The 15257-nt window shown below is 42.3% G+C and overlaps 1 protein-coding gene across 5 annotated transcripts in view; it reads right to left on the bottom strand.

The window, feature by feature from the left end:
• Nucleotides 1-5518: 5518 nt before the first annotated feature.
• The window catches only part of DCDC1 (doublecortin domain containing 1), a 265169-nt gene continuing 255430 nt past the window's right edge, over nucleotides 5519-15257 (bottom strand). Inside the window, exon 37 of one of the 5 annotated variants that reach the window (XM_079987001.1) lies at nucleotides 5519-5910. The gene's annotated coding sequence lies outside the window, so the exon portion shown is untranslated. Of the gene's footprint in view, nucleotides 5911-12928; nucleotides 15084-15257 lie in introns of those variants that run through there. The other 4 variants (XM_079987002.1, XM_079987000.1, XM_079986998.1 and 1 more) reach the window with 4 other exon arrangements.

Raw genomic sequence — 15257 nt, forward strand, 5'->3', positions numbered from 1 at the left:
TGCTGTTTTCTGTCCCTACAGTGCGCATTAAACAGATGGGTGGCAATGCTTGGCTTCTCTCGTTCCCACAGGCCCCTCGTGGTTGCTTTATAACTTCCTGAAGTTGTCCCTGGAGCAAGGCACATCAGAGAGCAGTTTTCGGAAGCACCTCCCCACTCTTCTAAACCTTGCTGAAGCTGCTCTTCATGTATGTGGGGGGAGGTTTCTTATTTATCTGGTAAGTTTTACCATTTCTGCATATTCCATAAGTTTTTCTATTCATTCTTCCTTTGCTGGGACTTCTACTTCTTTCCATTTTGGGGCAAGTAACATTTTTGCCGCTGTAGTAGCATACATGAATAAGTTTCTATATAGTTTAGGTAGTTCTGACCCTATAATTCCCAAAAGGAAAGCTTCTGGGTTTTTTTTACAAATGTAATTTTAAACATCCTTTTCAGTTCATTATATATCATTTCCCAGTAAGCTTTAACCTTACTACAAGACCACCACATATGATAAAAAGAACCTTCTTTCTCTTTACATTTCCAACACTTATTTGATTTAGATTTATATATTTTGCCAATTTACTCAGTGTTAGATACCATCGATATATCATTTTCATATAATTTTCTCTTAGACTACAACATACTGTAAATTTACAGTGGTGCCCCGCAAGACGAACAACCTGCTAGACGAAAGGGTTTTCTGTTTTTCAAGGCGCTTCGCAAGACGAATTTCCCTATGGGCTTGCTTCGCAAGACGAAAACGTCTTGCGAGTTTTTTCCCTTCCCCCCCTTTTTCTAACCCGCTAAGCCGCTAATAGCCGCTAAGCCGCTAATAGCGCTAATCCGCTAATAGGGATGCTTTGCAAGACGAAAAAACCGCTAGACGAAGAGACTCGCAGAACGGATTGTTTTCATCTTGCGAGGCACCACTGTATATCCATATTCCACAATCGTTCCCATGCTTCCGTGTCTATATTATGAGCAATATCTATTGCCCAATATATCATTGAGGATTTTACTTGCTCATCCTTTGATTCTATAATTTAAGTGAGTTAAAAATATGAAACTGCTCATGCTCAAGTTATTTATTGATTAATTTAAAAGGAAATTGGGGCTGAAAAACTCTTTTTTGTTGTCAGAGTTTTATTGCTATTTGTTCTAACATATCAGGAGTATAGAACCCTTTTGTAAAGCCTTGGGTGACAGTGGAGGGTGTTTGTGGTAGGGAGCAGAAATGTTAATTGTGTGCTTCATGACTGAAGTAATGAGCATGGCTGTCTAAAACCCCTGCCTGCTCTGTAAGACCATTAAGTCTGGGGTCTAAAATTACATATTCGCATCACTGCAAATCTTGTAATCAATAAACTATTTCATAGGGAAACGGTTCTGCCCCTGAAAGTTATGATCTAAATTGTCTATGTCAGATGATAAGCTGTGCTGCTGCCTTTGCAGCTTTGGTGAGCTCCATTCCAATAGCAATTATCTGTTCGTATTTGCATAACAAAAATAATAAGGAAAATGGTGCTGAATCAAGATGCTTCGAGAAACAGAAAGTGAATAAATGCAAAACTGGGCAGGAAACATTCCTGATGCTGGTCACTAGAACAAATCTAACATTTCTAGCAAAATGCAAAGTATCTAGCTGAGGAATAATGATGTAATGGACCATTTCCTAAACTGTCTTGCAATTATAGTACTATGACAGGAAACAGCCCCATATATGTTTCATTTTGTGATCTTGCACGGTGCCCCCAAAATCATGTCTTGGGTGCTGTCCCTGAAAAAGTGCCTTTTCCAGGTTCGTGATCTTGCACGGGTCATGTGACTTGCGCAGGAGTGCGGACCTGGAAGATGGTATCCTGGTTTTCCCCCCACAATGGGGTGAGCTCCCATTGCTCAGTCCCTGCTCCTGCCAACCTAGCAGTTTGAAAGCATGCCAGTGCAAGTAGATAAATAGGTACCTCTGGGGCAGGAAGATAAACGGTGTTTCCATGCACTCTGGTTTCCATCACGGTGTGCCAGAAGGAGTTTAGTCATGCTGGCCACATGACCCGGAAAGCTGCCTGTGGACAAACACCAGCTCCCTCGGCCTGAAGGTGAGATGAGCGCTGCAACCATCCAGAGGGTCCTTTACCTTGCTTTGGTTTGGGGCCATGGCACATTGGAGGGTATGCTTTGGTCATTGGTGACAGTGACCTCAGACATGGGTGGAAGCAGGCCTGTGAGGCAACAGGCCTGTGAGGCAACAAACAATAAAGCTATGCTTGCAGCAGATCAGATGTGAATCAAAGCCTTCTTTGACTTCTCAGGTGTGGGCCCATGGAAGATATGGAAATGTGACCCTTTTGATGGGCCCCTCCCTCTGGGTACAACACACCCATGCACCCAAGCCAATTTATTAGGATAACTTCTATCATAGCACAGCATAATAGAACCAGTGATGCAAGCACAACTGACAATATACACAGGAAGAGGAGAACGGTATCCACCCCATTCATAGCCACAGAAGCGCTATCAGACGACCGTTTTATTTATTGTAACAAACTGGCCCCACAGAGGCACACACTAATGAAACAATGTTTTTACAAAGTGGTCCAAAGGCTGAAAGTCTGGGGAAAGAATGGCAAAGGATACATGTGGAAAGCCACAAAAAAAGATCAGAATCCACCTACCGTCAAACATAAGGTCAGTAAAAAGTCCTCATTAAAGATACCTCACTGCATTGGCCTGATTGAAATTTTTCAAACACTGTATTATTATAGTGGAGGTAAGGGCTGTGACTGCCCTGCCACAACCTCATCCTCCTTTTCCCTTTCCCCCTCCTTTTTTTTTTGAGAACCTTTGGTACAGAAGGCATATTTGAAACAGGGAAGAAATCTGAGAAATTGCTCCCAGGGCAGGGAAAGGCTGCTTAATCAACTGTTCCTCCAATCTATAGCAAAGAAACCCACTCTCTGATGCCAAAGAGGTGTTAATGATACAGATTATAAAAAGGAACTGTTGAAGTACATCTTCCAAGCATCCCCATAAAAGCCTGACTGGCAACAGATCAAGAAAACAGGTTGCAGCTACAGGGCCACGTCTATATCAGCAAAAGATCTGGCAGGTTTAAAATATATAAACCAGAACTGAAGTCTGTAGTTCAGAATCACAATTATTCAGTCCTGCTGGAAGCTCAGCAGTCGAGCCATTTGTTGTAGGATTTGAGTTTCTCCCGGTTATTTGTTTTTAGGCAATATCCAATGTGGCCTGTCTTCTAACATACATCTTTTTTTAAAAAGTGTTTATTGATTACTTACACACACACACACACACACACACACACGTGCAGAGAGAGAGAGAGAGAGAGAGAGAGAGAGAGAGAGAGAGAGATTGGGTGGTATCTAACACATCCCATCAGTACAAGGAATTCTTCTTTCACAGTGGGACTTTATCCCCTCCCTCTTCTCCCCCAAGAGGCGGAGCTAGCTGCTCTGGCCCCCAGAATGGTGCACATGCTGTCCACCCAGGGGTGGGGCTAGCCACCCGCAGGGGCGGGGCTAGTGTCCCAGGGGGCGCCACCTGCAGCAATTGGTGAGCATTCCAGGGGGGTGGGGCGGCAATGTCACCCCCCTCAGGGATGACACCTGGGGTGGACCGCACCCCCTGCACTTGATTGCAACCCCACCCCGCCCCCAGAAAACCTCTAAGTGGGTTACAAAAATACAAAATACTAAAATTATCACTATAAAACGGTTAAAACATGTATCTAAAAACATTCAAAAGGTGATTGAAAACACGAAATGTGCATGTCTTGATTTATATTTGTGTGCCCCCATTTCCTTTTCTCATTGTTTATTATTTGCTTTGTATATGGTATTGCTACTGCACTTTTGAGTTGTTAATAACCTAATAAAGGTTAAAAAGAAAAAGATGATTAAAATCAAGAGTAGCTAAAAATAAATGAAACACATATAGATTCTATATGTCTGGGTAGGCTTGGCTAAACTATTTTATAATCTAGTTGGCTAAAGTATTTATAGTCTATTTAGGTACAGTGGTGCCTCGCAAGACGAAAAGAATCCGTTCCGCAATTCTCTTCGTCTAGCGGTTTTTTCGTCTTGCGAAGCAAGCCCATTGACGGATTAGCGGATTAGCGCTATTAGCGGCTTAGCGGCTTTTAGCGGCTTAGCGGAAAAGCAGATAAGCGGCTTAGCGGCTTAGAAAAAAGGGGGGAAGGGAAAAAAGTCGGAAAAACTCGCAAGACATTTCGTCTTGCGAAGCAAGCCCATAGGGAAATCTGTTTTGCGAAGCGCCTCCAAAATGGAAAACCCTTTCGTCTAGCGGGTTTTTCGTCTTGCGAGGCATTCGTCTTGCGGGGCACCACTGTATTTCTATTATCAGAAGTGCCCTGAAAATGAGGTGGAAGAATAGAAGCCTGCTTTGCAGAGGAAGAAATAATTTGAGACACTGAAGGGCAGAACTTGGCATAACATCAGGTTTTGCAGTCACACAAATAGCACAATGATGGGCTGAAGGATGCAGTGTGGACTGCAACTCTGTTTGCGCAGACTGCAACAAGGTGAGGGACATGGGAAACTGCCAGCCTAGACCTAACCGGCACCAGAGAGAAACAGCTCGTCTGGTTCATATCTAGGTCCTGACAAGAGAAAGATATGATGCTTTGTACTGGTTCTTTCACAATAGAGGATAAGAAATAAAATGCCAAAGATGTCATAGTTTGACAATCCTGTTTTGCCCATAACACTAGCAGTTTAGTTTTCCCATTATAATTACTTCTGTGGAAACATCTAAATTTCAACAATAGAAGGTAATTGAATAAAATGCCACCAGTCAAGATAAGGCTGAAGGAAGACACATTTGTATTTCGACAGAATTCACTTCGCTTTCAAAGACATTTGTATTTTGGTGGGCAAGATCAGAAAGATGGAGGCACCGCCTAATCTTTTGCCGTAGTTTATGTAGGCAGAACACATCTCCATCTCTATAAATTGCATGCTGAAGTACAAAGATACGGCTCACGTGTAAGGTCACCACCAACATTTTTCTTGAGAGACCAAAGTACATCAATAATATTTCTCTTAAATCTTCTTCTTCTTCTTCTTTAACAACTACAGTTCCTGTAATTCTAAAAGCCACACCGCGGTTACGGAAATTTAAGGCCGCCACAAACACATTTAAAGCCACTGAGCTCCAGGTTTAAAAGCTGAAGCCTCATTACCTTGAATGAGGTAGGAATAAGGAACACGTATAAAAATGATGGACAGAATGTGAACAGAATACAGCATCTACTGAAACTATCTAATCTATGTAAATTTATTATACAAGCAAAAAAGAACTCCATAAGGGGAACACTGTACTTTAGGCTACCACTTTGTCCAAACACAAAACACAATTCAGTTCAACATTTTAAGTCCCATTAATTCTGATGGGACAGTTTTAGGGACATACTAAATTCCACGGGTAAAGCCAATGGGATTTAAAACTGCTGAGCTTTGATGGATCATTTCCATATATACCTATCACTTTCCTACTATATGATAATTTAGCAGTGCTCTGAATTGTTTTGCATCCTTTCCCTAGAACCGAAGTGCTGGCTTTATCCACCAAAGTCAGTTTGTGTTTTCCTGATAAGATGAAGACTGAATCCTTTTCCTTGTTGTTTCTGCTTCCTGCAAAAATTCAGATCATTTCTTTCCTGACAAATCTTCTCTGGACGCTGCTAGACTATCACTATTTTCAGGTGTGATGCAATCACATACTGACAAGTTCAGGCTACACATTTATAGCTGATTGGGAGGTCTTGCACCACAAGCCCAGTTCTCCCAAATATCAGACTTTTTGCAAGAAGGAAAGTGAAGGGAAAATGCACTGCAAAGTGTGGGATGTAACATCTTGCTTTGAGGCAACATCACCTAAATCCTCCCTGCAAACAAGTCAGAAAGAGTGCTCATTAAATAGCCAATGTTGTCTATTCTCCCTTCAAAAAAGTCAGGATCAATGCTCAATAAACTGCTGTCATGCTTTCCATAATGTACTAGGTGGGCTGGAAAATTCCCAGCACTGATGTATGAAACAATAGTGCAAATGAAGAGCAGAGCTGCTCCGTTGCACAGTCCCCTGCTTACTGTCACCCCTTCTACAAAAATAACTCCCTTTGATTTAATAATGTTGGCATTTATATGCATAATAGATTATCTGTCTCCAAGCCAACTCAATCATGTTTAGCAAGGTATTGAAAGACTGCAGCATATGCTCACAGTTCGATGTATTCCCCTTATCTCCCACCATCACTTTATTACAGGCCACAGGTGAAGCTTTCCCTATAATTCTATTTCCATACCAGAAAAGCTTAACCTGTTGAAATTCTGCTTGCCATATAGCTTTTAAAGTCACAAGAACCCTACTCTCCCCCACGCCAACCCTAAACCAAAGCCTAGGCTTTGCTCCTGTATTCACTCACCTGAGAGCAAGTTAAATGCTAAGCACAAAGAGACTTATTTCATAGCAGACATATTGTGTCTTAATAAGTGCCTTGGCTTTAGCTCCTGCGCAGCAGGAGACATGCCTAAGCCATTTTGCAAAGTTGTCACATTTTGCATTTGCCATTTGGGAGGAGGGTGATTCTTTAACATCCACCTGTACTGACAGTGCAGTAGAATTTGCAGAAAATAACTCCAAATAACATGAAGATAAGAAGGCAAGCAGCTTTTGCTAAACAGGCCGGCAACATCGAAACAGCACAAAAGCCCCAAACAAATGATGATGACAGTAATAAATATATGAGAAAATAAATTGGAAATTTGGTGAAGATTGTTTGTTGTACTGTATCCGCCATAGTGTGACATTTCTTGTTTGTATGATGCTTGAATTTTGTTTTCTTACATTATTTTTCAAAGAAATCAAAAATCAAAAAAGAAATACTTGTTACTGTATTGTTTTAAAAGAACAGGAATCTGCCTTATGCAGAGTTGGATCACAGTTTTCAAGGTGTCTAAAAAGCTTCAATCCAACAATGAAATATAACACTGTGAGTGCTACTGGTTACTAAACCATAGCCTGCAAAATTCCACAGATGGAGTGATGGCTGGGTGCAAGGGACCAGGAAGGAAGTCACACATGAACCACAAGAAGTTCAGTCAATGGATGAGACACATTGCAGTGTCTGTAGTAGCCGAAACAACAGGATACTAAAGTTGCCACTGGGGCAAAGAAGCAAGAGTCTTCAGGTGAAAGGGGCTCTGGTTTTGAGGGAGCTCCTGTAGACAAGAGGATGATACCCCAGTCAGCCTTAATGATGAGCCTCCAATGTTTCCATATGTAGCTACAGCACTTGGTCTGATGATATCTGCTTCTGGACTGGAGATCTGGCTGATGGCGGTATCCTGTTATCCACGCTTTGTAGCAAATGTGTTCTCAAGAGTCAGCCTGCATGGCCTGCTCAGAGATTGGTAAACATACAGTCACCCTAGAAACCATGAACTGTAAACACCTCAGCTGTTAGTGGCAATGGAAGAGCTCCAAGCCAGGAATGTTGAAAAGGCTGCTCGTTCCTTGCCAGAACAAAACAAAAAGGCGGCATTGTTAATCCATCTCTGAGCTGGATTATCTTTTCCAAATCAGCCGCTAGCCCTTTCAGTGTCAAACGGACCATTTAGGGGTGTGGGGAAAACAGCTGGTTTTTACTGGGCAAGAGCATAGGAGGCCACTAAGTAAAACCTTATTTGGCTGTTATTTAGAATGTCCCTGTGCCAGTGGATGAAATTCATTTCCTTGTTCATACAAATCTAGCCTCACCCAGGTAGAGCAGCTGTGTTACATTTGACAAGGACAGAATCTTCAGAGAGAAAGAGGAGGGGAATTGTTGGATGGAGGCAGTGTTTATCCCCACCTCCATTCAATATTAAATCTCTCGGCAGGAGTGTGGGACAGATATAAGTGGGTCATACAGCATCGTGGAGAAAATAAATGTCATTTCAAATGTGGTGACTCTGTGCAAGAGCTGCACCTTGGTTTCAAATCAAAGGCGTCTTGCTGAAGCTCAGCAACACATAAACACATTTCAGTTTATCTCCACATTGACTTAAAAATAATTAAAATCCCAAATGGAAAGGTGGTAGACTTTTTAGTTCCTCAAGAGTTTGCAAATTGCTATGAAGGGAAAGGCGGGGGAAAGCTTTCTGAAGTAAAGGTAGTGACCTATTTCACTTACGTGAAGCAACCGGAATTAAATTTATTTCAGCTTTAAAACACAGCAGCCATTTGAACAATTTAACACAGGCTCCCCCCCCCCCCCGCTATTAACAGAGGCCATTAATAAGTAACATTTGCAGGTTTGTGTCAGCTTTCACCGTCTTTGCAATGTGCACCCCAGTGTAGATTTGAACTGTAGCAACCTCTCGAAGAATATATGGGCCATGCCCTTTGTCTGGCATATATCAGTAGAATACACTGAAATCATTACTTACGTGGATTTATGATAGTATGATCAGGGGCATTTATTTTCATAAATAACTTCCTTTTTATATCATCGCTACATTCCTGCATGTAAAAGAAATATAAAAGAATGCAGACACCTTTCCCATGGGCCCTTTCCCCCCACACTTTCCTGTGGGCCTGTCACAGACTGGAGGTAGAGGAAAGGCGGCAGGAACCAGCTGGGGAACCCCCACAGGGAGAAGGCTCAGAAGCTGGGGATTGGTGGTGGGACAATGATGAGTGATCGCAGGGAGAAGAGGGAGCGAACTGGGAGGAGATAACAGGGTTCAGTGAGTGGGGAAAGCCTGTAGCAGAGAGAAGTCCAGAATCACAGGCAGAAGCTGAAGCAGGAGAGGAGGGAGGCCAAGACGCAGAGATGAGTCCAGCTGGTGAAGAGTCATGAGTGTAACCCCTCCTGCTGCAACAAACTCCCCCTCCCCACTGGTCTCCCAGAACCAGGAGAGGCATGAAGAGTGCAGAGAAGTTAGCTTCACACAGACACAGTCTCAGATTGCTTAGGGAAAACCCTGGCGAGGAGAGGACTTAGGCAGCTGTGGGGTGGTGGGGACCTTCAGTCTCAGCAAGTGCTTCATGGAAGCAAGACCTGCCTGTGCAGATCATGGTTTTGCTAATGAAGAGTTAACTCCAACTTGCTTGGTGTGATTTACTCCTGGCTTACTCCTGTAAGAGCCCTTCCTTTCTTCCCTTTCTCTTTGGCTACTTCATGCTCCGTTCCCCTTCTTGTCTATGCCCAGGCCGCCTTTTGTGAACTTTATTCTAGCCAAATCCCTCTTATCAGCCACACTAATTGTAAATGTTCTGTTGCTAAAAACTCAGCCCAAAGTGTCAAAATATTTGGGACTATTTCACGATATCGTAATAGCTTAATCAATGCCCCCTCCCTCTCCGTGTGTGTGTGTGTGTGTGTGTGTGTGAGAGAGAGAGAGAGAGAGAGAGAGAGAGAGAGAACACCTGGTAACTTTATCCTCTCTGTAAGAGTTCATGATAAACAAATGTATTTGAAACTAGTGGGCCTATTGCTGTATTGCAGGCACTATGTTTCAACTGACTTTGAAGTTAGATAGATAAAGAACTAGAGAGACCTACTGAATTTATGGCTGAGTGTAAACCATTCACTGTAATGTTTCCTAAAAAGTTTCACTCATTTTTGTCCAAGATTTGAACTGTGTGGCCCTGCAATCACATCTCTTTATCCCATAATTATCTAGTCAATGCTTACATCCTTTTTTATCTTGTATTGTCAACATAAATTGAAGTTCCTGCGGTGGCTTAAACACTAACATAACAAACTAAAACAGCAGCAATCAAAAAATAAAGACTACTCTAAGTTAAAAATGCTTTAAAAGTTCTTTAAAATCCTGAAATGTTATTGCATGGTACCTAAATGTCAGGGAACTGCCATCGGAGCCAGAGGGAGAGGAAGGGCTCCAGAGGGATTCCAGAGAGTGTACCGGGAGGGAGAGAAGCAGCCCATCTCCTGGGGAAAGAAATCAGCGTAACACTAGTGGAGAAGGGGGGCAGATGGGGGAATCGGCGAGGTGGCTCCATGACTCCTCGCCGGAGACCAGCGGGGAGAGCACGGGTCCTCCGCTGCCCACACCCTCCCTGCGCAGAAGGCTTCTGCGCAGGGAGAGTAGGCGGAGACTAGGCGTCAAAGAGCTTCTTTGCTGGAAGAAGTTCAAGAAATGCCCACTGACGGATTCTGCCAGCGATTGAGACAGCCACGGGTGAGTGGTGGTCCGGACAGAAAGGGTTCACCCAGGTAACTCAGCCAAGCGTGGCGCCGATTTACACACGAGCAACCCCTAGAACCATTACACTAAATGATAGTACTAAGGGCACCTGAGGGCTGAGCTGGCTCAGAATGTCTTGGCTGGTACAGAAATCAGCATCCATGGGCATAGCCAGAGGGGGCAGCTGCCCCCCTAAATCAATAAAAATCAATAAAAATACATAGCTAACTGAGGCTCTGCCCCCTAAGAAAAGTCCTGCCCCCCTCCCAACAAAAATCCTGGCTATGCCCATGTCTGCATGCCCCACAACATCTCTCCAAGCTGCCATGTGGCAGGGCTGGGGTGGTGGTCCCACCGCTCCATAAATCCACACCAAGCTCATGGGGGGCAATTCAGGATTGCACCCTTATTCTCTTTAAAATCTGATGATAATAGAACAACGTATTATGCTACAGAAGGAAGTTGACAACTGATGGTATATAAGAACTGCCACATATGGTTTGATATTGTCTTCAGTTTATTGAAAGTGGGAGTCCTGGGATTTGGAAAGGTGTACCATATTTTTTCTTTCTGAGTCCCCCCCCCCCCCATCTGCAAACTTCTAACAAGGTTTCAAATTTGGATTTATTTATTTTTAAAAGATAAATGCTGGAAAAGAGAAAGGGCTTATAAATGGCAATCCTATATCCACACATACTGCAGTAAGACTTAGAGCAAATCCTTATTTTCCTGGAAAGGATTTTTTCCCACCCCATTCTGGATTCCTTCATTTCATTTAGTAGCTTTGAAAAAATGGGTGTGTGCTTACGTGGCGAAAAATACCTTTATAATATTATTAGTATTTACCTAGGCATTGGGATTTAGGTGAGATAAGGCACCACCTAGTGGTGAGAGTTGCATTTGAAACAACTTAATATTTTAAGTTGTATTCTGCATTTCCAGATGCGAAGTTGCAAGACAGAAAAGCCTACGGTTACAAAAAATATGCGAGAGGCCAGCAACTTCAGCAACGTTCAGCTGTTAGGTTTAGACGCTCACAAAGTGGCGAAGCAGCACTTGGCAGGGAACAAAGTGGCGAAGCAGCACTTGGCAGGATTGAACCCCGCTCATCAGATGACATCATCCAATGATGTCAGTTGATGGCAGGTGTGGTTTGTGAAACATGATCTTGCAGGCCAAAGCAGGGCTCTTTGGAAGAGTCCCTACCCCTGGCATAGACAACGCTGAGATCGAGTAGATCTGACTCAATATAAGGCAGCTTCCTATCTTCCTACGAACCTGGGACTTTCCACATGTAAACATATGGTCTGCCACTGAACTGTAGCACCTCCATCTTTTGATCCTGCTCTGCAAAGTAGAAATGCTCCACTTTAGAAATTTATTTCTAGAAATAACCAGTTGCAGAATGCCAGGAATAAAAACAAATTTGTTCCCACTTGAGTGACTGGGCTAATACATCTCCTGCACTTTCATCATAATCTAAACTAATGAGATCAAATGCCATTTTAATGAAAACATGGCATCTCTAGTTTATTGATTTATTTCTACTTAAATCACACTTGATAGCACAAACAGGAAACTTGCCCCTCCAGCCAAAGCACTTTTGAATTCAGGACAATAACTACAGTGGTACTTCGGGTTACAGACGCTTCAGGTTACAGACTCCACTAACCCAGAAATAGTACCTCGGGTTAAGAACTTTGCTTCAAGATGAGAACAGAAATCGTGCGGCACAGTGGCATAGCATGGGGGTGCAGGGGGGCCGGCCGCACCGGGCGCAACATCGGGGGGGGCGTGCTCGCACTCGCAACTCTCTGCCCCTGGCTCACTCACTCTCTCTCAGTTAGGGGGCGCAAATTACTTGCCTGGCTCACTCACTCTATCTCAGTTAGGGGGTGCAAATTACTTGCCTTGCCCCGGGTGCTGACAACCCACGCTACGCCACTGGTGCGGCGGCAGCGGGAGGCCCCATTAGCTAAAGTGGTACCTCAGGTTAAGAACAGTTTCAGGTTAAGAATGGACCTCCAGAATGAATTAAGTTCTTAACCCGAGGTACCACTGTAATATCCCTCTTCATCCCCCTCCCTCAACCAGAAAGCCTTCAGAACATTCCAACCAAGCAGAGGCATTGTATTATTGATGCATCAGGCTTCAAAAAGAGAATGTGGTCAGATGGAAGCCTTCTCAAATTCATGAAAATATGAGATGATTGATATAAAAAGCATTCTTTGTCACCATATAACTCTATCCATATAGTTTTGCTACAAGTCCTCATTTAAGAATGTAAGAGCTGACTCAGAGCAGGTCAAATTCTCTGTCCATCAAGCTGAGCTTTTGGCTCCCATCTCCTGCTGTCTGATCCCTTTTAACTTAGATTCCAAAGAATGGAACATGGGACCTTCTGTATTCAAAGTATGTGTTCTAACAAACACATATTTTTGTAAGATTGTATTGGGCTGCTTTTTTTCTATTCCAGGAACAGAAATTCAGTTGCACAGCTGCCTAAAATGAATTCCTCCATTAATTTCAAAGGCAGAGCCAAATCCTTTGCTTGCACAGATTGCTGCTGTCTATTGCATTTAATGGGGTCCTTTTTGTTCCCTATAATCATATGGATCATTGAATGCATGTAGTTTCGGTCAAAACTTTTTATTATGAAGGACACTGAATCCAGAGATAGCTCTAAAAATAACTTTAATGTTTTATGGGTTTTTATGACAAACTGTAATTGGAATATTATAAATTGTTTCATAAGATTCAGACAGAAATATAGATCTCCAAAATACATAACAATAGTTTGTAATTTAAATGATAACTTATAATTACATAAGTACTTAAGAGGCACTAAAAGTTATTTTAAATAGCCATAACCTTCAAATTGCTGATTTATTTTGAGAGGTGACACTAATACATGTAGCTTGGAAACCACTGAGAACACAACATCAAATTCTGGTGATTTCATGTGGAATAAGATCTACGTCTCATTTTTGCTCAGCATTTCCAGTACATTCAAAACTGCTGCACATACTAACTGATTTCCCAAAACCAGTATATTGTGCAGAGGTCAGAGGAAAGTCAACTCAATGAAATATTGTCGTTGTACATTTTACATAAGCCAGTGTGGGCATGTTGTTGAAACGACCACAAAAATCTATTCAACTTATATCTTCGATTAATTAAAATCTGCAGATAAGGTTTCAGTTTTCTGGTAATATTCACCGATAGCCAAAGAATTTCTTCTTTTATGGGAAAAAGGAGAAGGGAAAAAAGGAAATCCGTTAGTTAATTACGGGAGGGGGAAGATAAACACTAATTTGTCAGAACAGGTGCATTAAGTTTGATAATGTTTAAAAAATTTATAGAAGCAGTTTCTTCAAGGTCCTATGTGAGTTATGAAGCCTAATTTTCTTTTCATAGCTCTGTGATAAAATTTTATCCACGTTATAAAAAGGGTCTTTACTAAAAATGACCGGAAATCTGAACTACCTGGCCATGCAATAAAAACACATTCCACTGTTGCAAAGTGTCAGGCAAGCCAGGTTTAGCTGGAAATTGATCGATAAGTCTTCCTTTTACACTTGAGTGCATTCACTTTTTCTTCATTGGATAATAGTTTTTTTAATGGGTTTTCCATTAATATTGGTCTTTACTGTTAGCAAGAAAAGGCAGACATTAAAAAGAGACAGGAACAGCAAAGAAAAAGTTTAGTGATCTTTAATGATATGGTGCAAAATACCAGGAAGTGTTATGATGTTCCCTTAAAAAAAAACAGGTGTCATGTTAAATGCTGTTGGCTGTTCCAGCAGAGCAAAAGGGATGTAAAACACAGTTGAGATAGACTGCTTGGGAGAGATTCCGCCTTTATTCTGGGAAAATCCATAGATGTAAGAGAGTCTATGGTCAACAACATTAAAAGAAAATATAGCTATTTCTTGTGGGGTTCCTACATCCGTATTTCTCAAAGCAATTTGCTAACCAGCAAAAAGCTTAATTCTGGAACTCACTGTCCACCTTTAATATTTCAGGTTCCTCCTTTTTGACATTGAACATTGTCCGTAGCTACAAGAAATCAAACTTTACAAAAGGATAAAAGTGGATAGCTCTTTTTACACGCAAACTGTAAAATTGAGGCGACACTTAATTGTGGTCAGGTTACGTTCCAAGTATATGGCCTGGAACAGCTTGCAAGCTGAACTTCCCCAACTCGCAACTCCCCAGCACACATTCCACTGAATGGTTATATGAGGTGCTTACAGTTCCTTTGAGGCAGTGCTGTAAAAGCAGGAGTGAAGCTAGGACTTTATGGATGAGAATGTTATTGGTTTCACTGCTTAACTAAGGGAGATATTACCAGTTAGCGAAAGCTCAGTGCATTTACAGACGTACGTAAAATTGTGAGTCAGAAATAGGTGGAGATTGTTCAACTACTATGGTATATTTTTTGGACTGATGGTCAGAGAACTCGGTGCGAATACATAGATTACCACCCACTTTACTACACTCAAGTAGGGTTGGTTCCTGAATTCTTGATAAAAATAGAATGCATGGGCAGAAGATGAGGATAGTGGAGGAGAAAGTAGTTCTGTGGTGGGTCCATCTGGGTGCAGAACTGAACAGAGGGCACCTGTGTAGGGGGCAACCATGCTATCCTGACCAGACTGGGAGTGTAGGCTTCTAGGCTCTGGAATTTATCATCATGGGACAGATCCCAGAGTCGACTGTAAAATGTGATCCTGAATAAAGACTAAGAGGAAAGGAGCTATTGTTTATCTACTGCAGTCCCTGGCATTCATTAAACAGAATTGTCTGCATAAGCTGTGGTCTGCCTGGCATGGATTAGTCTCTGGCTGTCACTCTCCAAAGGTCACTGAGGGGACAGAAAAATACATGATGCATCTGAAACCATTAACATTTGTTAACTAATCTGGATACCAACCTAATACATTTTAGCAACACTAAAATGCATTAGCAGCAAAGGTCCGCAGAGCTAAACCAAGGACCGGGCTACATTAGTCAAAAAACAATGCTTTGAATGCGTTAT

This window comes from Podarcis cretensis (assembly GCF_951804945.1).
Source record: "Podarcis cretensis genome assembly, chromosome: 1".
Lineage (NCBI taxonomy): Eukaryota > Metazoa > Chordata > Lepidosauria > Squamata > Lacertidae > Podarcis > Podarcis cretensis.